The sequence below is a fragment of the Eriocheir sinensis genome, chromosome 28 (assembly GCF_024679095.1).
Source record: "Eriocheir sinensis breed Jianghai 21 chromosome 28, ASM2467909v1, whole genome shotgun sequence".
NCBI classification, from domain to species: domain Eukaryota; kingdom Metazoa; phylum Arthropoda; class Malacostraca; order Decapoda; family Varunidae; genus Eriocheir; species Eriocheir sinensis.
Genome location: NC_066536.1, coordinates 7,952,236 through 7,960,277, shown reverse-complemented (window position 1 = coordinate 7,960,277; position 8,042 = coordinate 7,952,236). Strand labels below are relative to the sequence as shown.

General features: G+C 42.6%; 1 long non-coding RNA gene across 19 annotated transcripts; it reads right to left on the bottom strand.

Moving 5' to 3' along the window:
* Positions 1-1,023: 1,023 nt before the first annotated feature.
* Positions 1,024-5,271, bottom strand: LOC127004458 (uncharacterized). Of its 19 annotated transcripts, XR_007757810.1 has the most exons (9): positions 4,193-5,271; positions 4,069-4,161; positions 3,697-3,975; positions 3,313-3,665; positions 3,065-3,188; positions 2,550-2,816; positions 2,302-2,456; positions 1,651-2,208; positions 1,024-1,402 (listed from the first exon to the last, which is right to left on the bottom strand). It is a non-coding gene; the product is annotated as an uncharacterized LOC127004458 (long non-coding RNA). The 19 variants fall into 19 exon arrangements; XR_007757811.1 differs by having other exon boundaries at positions 1,651-2,115; positions 2,271-2,363; positions 2,426-2,456; ... (2 more) ...; positions 3,375-3,665; positions 3,697-5,271; XR_007757818.1 differs by having other exon boundaries at positions 1,651-2,084; positions 2,271-2,363; positions 2,426-2,456; ... (2 more) ...; positions 3,375-3,665; positions 3,697-5,271.
* Positions 5,272-8,042: the final 2,771 nt, after the last annotated feature.

Genomic DNA, 8,042 nt, shown 5'->3' with positions numbered 1-8,042 from the left:
ACGGTGGAATGGGAAGGGAGAGACAGGGAGGGGCGCGCAAGTGGTGTTGGGGATTTGGAGGAGAGAATGAAGAGCGTGAGCGAGTATACAGTGAGGGGGGCATGGGGCATCAGGGAGAGAGAGGGAGGGGAGTGAGAGAGTGGACAGTGACGGGGGATTGGGGGAAGTATTATACAGGGGCGTGAGTGGAGAGTGACAAGGGCTCGGGGCTTGCTGGGGAAAAAAATAGGTGAATGTGCATTGTGTAAATAGGCCATACTTTTCGTACACATGACAGAAGAAGAAAAAGAAGAAGTAAAAGAGGAAGTAGGAGAAGAAGATGAAGACAAAGACGACGACACAGCGTACATAACAAAGGGAGAAGAAAAAGAAGAAAAATAAGACAGCGTACATGACAGAGTGGCAACCTAGAGAGTGCTTGAGTGTACATCAATGCTTGGCCGGGATATAAGAGGACATAAATTCGGACAAGGATGTATGTGTTGTGTTTATTGAGGCCATCAGAGGACCCACAGATCTTGGGACGGGAATGTGGGTTAGTTCAGAGAGAGAGACAGATATAGCCAGATAGATATAAAAAATAGATAGATAAAAATAGTTAGATCAATATAAAGATAGATAAACACAGACATACATACAAAGATATAGATAGATACAGATGTGGATAGATAAAGATAGACAGATACAGAAATATTGATAGATACACATATATAAATAGATTGATGGATAGAGATAAATAGACATATACATAAAGATAGATACACAGATAGATAAATACAGATAGATAAACAAAAGGGTTGATGGATAGATATTGATTGACAGATAGACAAAACTAGCATTATTATTATTTTCCTGGAAGACCGCCCCCTCCCCCTCCCCCACAAAAAAAGTTGGATCGGTGCTAAACAAAGGGGGCTAATCTCCCTAATGAAGAACACCCCCCTCTTCCCCCCTCCCCTCCCCCCTTTCTCTTTCTTTTCTCCCTCTTTCATTCTCTCCCCATTTTTTTTTCACCGTCCCCAATATCTTTTTTTTTTTTTTACCCTTTCCGATCAGCCACAACAAAGGGCGGAGATAGAAAGATAAAATAATGAAGAATGAAAAGAAAAGGGAAGGAAAAGAGTAGGCAAAAAAGAGGGAAGGAAGAAAAAAAATATATAAAAGAAAAAGAAGAATGAAGCTAAACTGTTAATCTTACTCATAATATAAAGCAAGAAAGTGAGTAAGCAGAAGAAAAAAAAAAACGATAAAGAACGAAGAAAGAAACTATTAATGAAACTAATGATATACCAGCCTGTCTTTCATCATCAATCATCTTAGTTTCCTCCCCATCTCTCTTTGTTTCCTCACATTCGTCATCTTTCTGTTCACCTTCGCATCCTTCAGTCACCTTTCTGTTCACCTTCGCATCCTTTAGTCACCTTTCTGTTCACCTTCCCATCCTTCAGTCACCTTTCTGTTCACCTTCCCATCCTTCAGTCACCTTTCTGTTCACCTTCGCATCTTTCAGTCACCTTTCTGTTTACCTTCCCATCTTTCAGTCACCTTTCTGTTCACCTTCCCATCCTTCAGTCACCTTTCTGTTCACCTTCCCATCCTTTAGTCACCTTTCTGTTCACCTTCGCATCCTTTAGTCACCTTTCTGTTCACCTTCCCATCCTTCAGTCACCTTTCTGTTCACCTTCCCATCCTTCAGTCACCTTTCTGTTCACCTTCCCATCTTTCAGTCACCTTTCTGTTCACCTTCCCATCCTTCAGTCACCTTTCTGTTCACCTTCCCATCCTTCAGTCACCTTTCTGTTCACCTTCCCATCCTTCAGTCACCTTTCTGTTCACCTTCCCATCCTTCAGTCACCTTTCTGTTCACCTTCCCATCCTTCAGTCACCTTTCTGTTCACCTTCGCATCCTTCAGTCACCTTTCTGTTCACCTTCCCATCCTTCAGTCACCTTTCTGTTCACCTTCCCATCCTTCAGTCACCTTTCTGTTCACCTTCCCATCTTTCAGTCACCTTTCTGTTCACCTTCCCATCCTTCAGTCACCTTTCTGTTCACCTTCCCATCTTTCAGTCACCTTTCTGTTCACCTTCCCATCTTTCAGTCACCTTTCTGTTCACCTTCCCATCTTTCAGTCACCTTTCTGTTCACCTTCCCATCCTTCAGTCACCTTTCTGTTCACCTTCCCATCCTTCAGTCACCTTTCTGTTCACCTTCCCATCCTTCAGTCACCTTTCTGTTCACCTTCCCATCTTTCAGTCATCTTTCTGTTCACCTTCCCATCCTTCAGTCACCTTTCTGTTCACCTTCCCATCTTTCAGTCACCTTTCTGTTCACCTTCGCATCCTTCAGTCACCTTTCTGTTCACCTTCGCATCCTTCAGTCACCTTTCTGTTCACCTTCGCATCCTTCAGTCACCTTTCTGTTCACCTTCCCATCTTTCAGTCACCTTTCTGTTCACCTTCCCATCCTTCAGTCACCTTTCTGTTCACCTTCCCATCCTTCAGTCACCTTTCTGTTTACCTTCCCATCCTTCAGTCACCTTTCTGTTCACCTTCGCATCTTTCAGTCACCTTTCTGTTCACCTTCCCATCCTTCAGTCACCTTTCTGTTCACCTTCCCATCTTTCAGTCACCTTTCTGTTCACCTTCCCATCCTTCAGTCACCTTTCTGTTCACCTTCCCATCCTTCAGTCACCTTTCTGTTTACCTTCCCATCCTTCAGTCACCTTTCTGTTCACCTTCCCATCCTTCAGTCACCTTTCTGTTCACCTTCCCATCCTTCAGTCACCTTTCTGTTCACCTTCGCATCCTTCAGTCACCTTTCTGTTTACCTTCCCATCCTTCAGTCACCTTTCTGTTCACCTTCCCATCTTTCAGTCACCTTTCTGTTCACCTTCCCATCCTTCAGTCACCTTTCTGTTTACCTTCCCATCCTTCAGTCACCTTTCTGTTCACCTTCCCATCCTTCAGTCACCATTCTGTTCTCCTTCCCATCCTTCCGTCACCTTTCTGTTCACCTTCCCATCCTTCAGTCACCTTTCTGTTTACCTTCCCATCCTTCAGTCACCTTTCTGTTCACCTTCCCATCCTTCAGTCACCTTTCTGTTCACCTTCCCATCCTTCAGTCACCTTTCTGTTCACCTTCCCATCCTTCAGTCACCTTTCTGTTCACCTTCGCATCTTTCAGTCACCTTTCTGTTTACCTTCCCATCCTTCAGTCACCTTTCTGTTCACCTTCCCATCCTTCAGTCACCTTTCTGTTCACCTTCCCATCCTTCAGTCACCTTTCTGTTTACCTTCCCATCCTTCAGTCACCTTTCTGTTCACCTTCCCATCTTTCAGTCACCTTTCTGTTCACCTTCCCATCCTTCAGTCACCTTTCTGTTCACCTTCCCATCCTTCAGTCACCTTTCTGTTCACCTTCCCATCTTTCAGTCACCTTTCTGTTCACCTTCCCATCCTTCAGTCACCTTTCTGTTCACCTTCCCATCCTTCAGTCACCTTTCTGTTCACCTTCGCATCCTTCAGTCACCTTTCTGTTCACCTTCCCATCCTTCAGTCACCTTTCTGTTCACCTTCCCATCTTTCAGTCACCTTTCTGTTCACCTTCCCATCCTTCAGTCACCTTTCTGTTCACCTTCGCATCCTTCAGTCACCTTTCTGTTCACCTTCCCATCCTTCAGTCACATTTCTGTTCACCTTCCCATCTTTCAGTCACCTTTCTGTTCACCTTCCCATCCTTCAGTCACCTTTCTGTTCACCTTCCCATCTTTCAGTCACCTTTCTGTTCACCTTCCCATCCTTCAGTCACCTTTCTGTTCACCTTCCCATCCTTCAGTCACCTTTCTGTTCACCTTCCCATCCTTCAGTCACCTTTCTGTTCACCTTCCCATCCTTCAGTCACCTTTCTGTTCACCTTCGCATCCTTCAGTCACCTTTCTGTTCACCTTCGCATCCTTCAGTCACCTTTCTGTTCACCTTCCCATCCTTCAGTCACCTTTCTGTTCACCTTCCCATCTTTCAGTCACCTTTCTGTTCACCTTCCCATCCTTCAGTCACCTTTCTGTTCACCTTCGCATCCTTCAGTCACCTTTCTGTTCACCTTCCCATCCTTCAGTCACCTTTCTGTTCACCTTCGCATCCTTCAGTCACCTTTCTGTTCACCTTCCCATCCTTCAGTCACCTTTCTGTTCACCTTCGCATCCTTCAGTCACCTTTCTGTTCACCTTCGCATTCATTCGTCATCTTTCTGTTCACCTTCACATTCTCTCCCACTCATCATCTCCATTATCTATCCAACAACTTCCCATTTGCATTATTCATCCTTTGTTATATAAAAAGCTTCAAAGGTTTCCTATTTACATAACGCAAGCTGCACATAAAATATAATGAAGTGGGAAGAGATTCGATATTATTATTGTTACTATTACTATTATTATTATTACTACTACTACTACTACTACTACTACTACTACTACTACTACTACTACTATTTACACTTATAAGTCTTGTCTTCTTTGATCGTTTGTATATGTAACAACGATAGTAATAGTAGGAAAAAGGGAGGATAATTATAAAAAAAACTCTGCAATATAATAATAATGATAAAAATGAGGATAAAATAATAACAAAATGAAATCGAAGCGCGCACACACACACACACACACACACACACACACACATTTACTTAACATCATAATACAATGTCGCGCTTTGAGTTATGGTCGCGCTGCCCCAACCCGGTATATCTGCTTCCATCCTGCCCTTTCCAGGAAGCACACACACACACACACACACACACACACACACACACACACGCCTCCAGGTCATGCCACACGTCTGTTTTATATGCTCCTCACAGCCTTTCTTCGCATTTAAAAGCATTACATCTTTTATAATTTCAAGGTTTCCAGACGAGTTTTTTTTTTGTATTATTTCGTAAATCTCTCTCTCTCTCTCTCTCTCTCTCTCTCTCTCTCTCTCTCTCTCTCTCTCTCTCTCTCTCTCTCTCGGGTGAACGTAATGCAGATGTTCTTTTATGCTTTTAACCTTCCCTCAAACGGCATCTATCTCGAGTCTGGCATGCCTTCTTTGTGTGTGTGTGTGTGTGTGTGTGTGTGTAGTGATGCAAGCCTGTCTCTATCCGGTGTTCGGCAATTTTCACATCTCCAAGGTCGACCCCGCGAGCGAGAGCACACACACACACACACACACACACACACACACACACGTTCCCTTCTAAAACACATATGCATACCCTCCCAAACACACACACACACACACACACACACACATTCATTTCCATCCAAAACACATATGCATACCCTCCCAAACACACACACACACACACACACACACACATCCATTTCCATCCAAAACACATATGCATACCCTCCCAAACACACACACACACACTCACACACACACACACACACACACAGGCATGCCCACAGCAAGCTAATCTTAATATCTCTTTGTTGCAACTGGTAAGCACACACACACACACGACCTTCGCCTCTCCTTGCTCCCACCTGCGCGCGGAGAGGCGTTACATATTTCTTTTAATTTGACTCATTATTGTTATTATTATCATTATCATTATTATTATTATTATTATTGTTACTATTATCATCGTCATCCCCGTTTTCTCTGTTCTCCTTTTCTTTCTCTCATAATTTGTTCACATTACAGACACTGACGCCACAAAAATTCCCGTCACTCTTTTTTCCAGTCATTTTCTTGCTTCGAAGCGCTGATCCAGTTTCTGTTCGTCCGATTTTCCTTTTTTTTCTTTTTCTTGCCCCTCTCACAGATCCTTCTCGAGCGGTGTTGCATCTAATCCTTTGTTCTCGAGTGGTGTTGGATTTTCTCTTGATCTTGCGCCGATCTTGTTCTGGGACGGCTACGAAGTGTTTGGATTCCTTCTGATGCTGCGTTCTTCTTGCTCTCGTGATTCTTAACTTACATTTTACTTCTCATTTTTCTGTATTTACATCTTAAGAATTACCAATCATGTACAATAATATCTTTACGAGCTTCCAATATGTTTTTTTTTTTTTTTTGTACAAGCGACTCAATCTTTCTCATTCTCAAGCGGCATTTCTTAATATGGCGTTTTTAATATTTTCTTCTGAAGCTGTATTCAATTTTATGGTCATGACGCGAAGTGCCGTGAATCACATCAGTTTTTTTTATTTTTATTTATCGGCTGGGCTCCCTCTGTTCTTCGTGCCTTTCACATACATGACAGCACCAACATTTTTTTCCATATTCTTCTCTTCTTAAAACTTCTACTCGTGTACTATTCCATAAACTTTTCTTTGCATTTTTTCTTTACTAACTAACTTCCCCTCATCAACTGTGGTCCATTTTCTTTTATTCCACTTACTCCGTTTTCTTTTACTCCATTTTCTTCTTTTCATGCAACCTTCTCGTGTACTCCATAATCTCTTCTTTGCATTTCTTCTTTTCCAACTAACATTCTCTCTTCAACTGTGCTCCATTTTCTTCTTGTATTTCTTCTTTTTCTAACATATGAACTAAAAACATAATAACCTTCGTCTTCCTTACCTGGTATTATGGCGTTCTTAACCTTATATTCTGGATCAATGTTTCACCTATTTCTACATTTGATTCATGTTACTACATCTTCCAAATTAATTCTTCTTTGGCGCCATATTTTCCAAGACTTTATTATTTCTTCAGTCTTATTCTGGATCTTTTTTTTTTTTTTATCTATTCCTGTCTTTGATCGATGTCGCTATCACATGCCATCTAAAACTACTCTTCTCAGGCGGTAGGCTATATACATATTTTCAAAGCCTTTTACAACTTCCTTAATCGGTATGGTATTAGGATATATTTTCTTATTTCTTCTTTTCTGGATCAGTGTTTCATTTTCTTTTTTACATTTTCATTACAAGCCCGACCATGGAAGCCTTGATTAAAAAGAAAAAAAAAAAAGAAACAATGGCATCTTTTGAGCTGGATTTATGTTAGTTTTTCTTTCTCATGTCATTATCTTTGCCATCTCCGAGCCTAGCAATTTGCAGAGCCTTGTGTATCTTTATCTTTGTGTATCTTGTGTATTATGTATCAATTTTAAGTATTTTGTGTAACTGTGTATGTATTATCTTTGTGTTATCTTGTGTTGACCTTATCTTTGCAGTCTGTAGGCCTAGCGATCTGCAGGGTGTGTGTGTGTGTGTGTGTGTGTGTGTGTTTGTCATCCCGCGCCAGGCGTTGTTTTCTCTCAACCCGATAAAGAGTAAGAAAAACACGCCTCCAGCCTCGCCCCGCGCTGCTCCCCTCTCATGACGCAGTTACGGAGGTTCGCGTCGTAGGCTATTCGGGACTTCCTTGTTGTTGAGTCGTAGGCTATTCGGGACTTCCTTGTTGTTCAGTCGTAGGCTATTCGGTACTTCCTTGTTGTTGAGTCGTAGGCTATTCGGGACTTCCTTGTTGTTGAGTCGTAGGCTATTCGGGACTTCCTTGTTGTTGAGTCGTAGGCTATTCGGGACTTCCTTGTTGTTGAGTCGTAGGCTATTCGGGACTTCCTTGTTGTTGAGTCGTAGGCTATTCGGGACTTCCTTGTTGTTGAGTCGTAGGCTATTCGGGACTTCCTTGTTGTTGAGTCGTAGGCTATTCAGGACTTCCTTGTTGTTGAGTCGTAGGCTATTCGGGACTTCCTTGTTGTTGAGTCGTAGGCTATTCGGGACTTCCTTGTTGTTGAGTCGTAGGCTATTCGGGACTTCCTTGTTGTTGAGTCGTAGGCTATTCGGGACTTCCTTGTTGTTGAGTCGTAGGCTATTCGGGACTTCCTTGTTGTTGAGTCGTAGGCTATTCGGTACTTCCTTGTTGTTGAGTCGTAGGCTATTCGGGACTTCCTTGTTGTTCAGTCGTAGGCTATTCGGGATTTCCTTGTTGTTCAGTCGTAGGCTATTCGGGACTTCCTTGTTGTTCAGTCGTAGGCTATTCGGGACTTCCTTGTTGTTCAGTCGTAGACTATTCGGGACTTCCTTGTTGTTCAGTCGTAGGCTATTCGG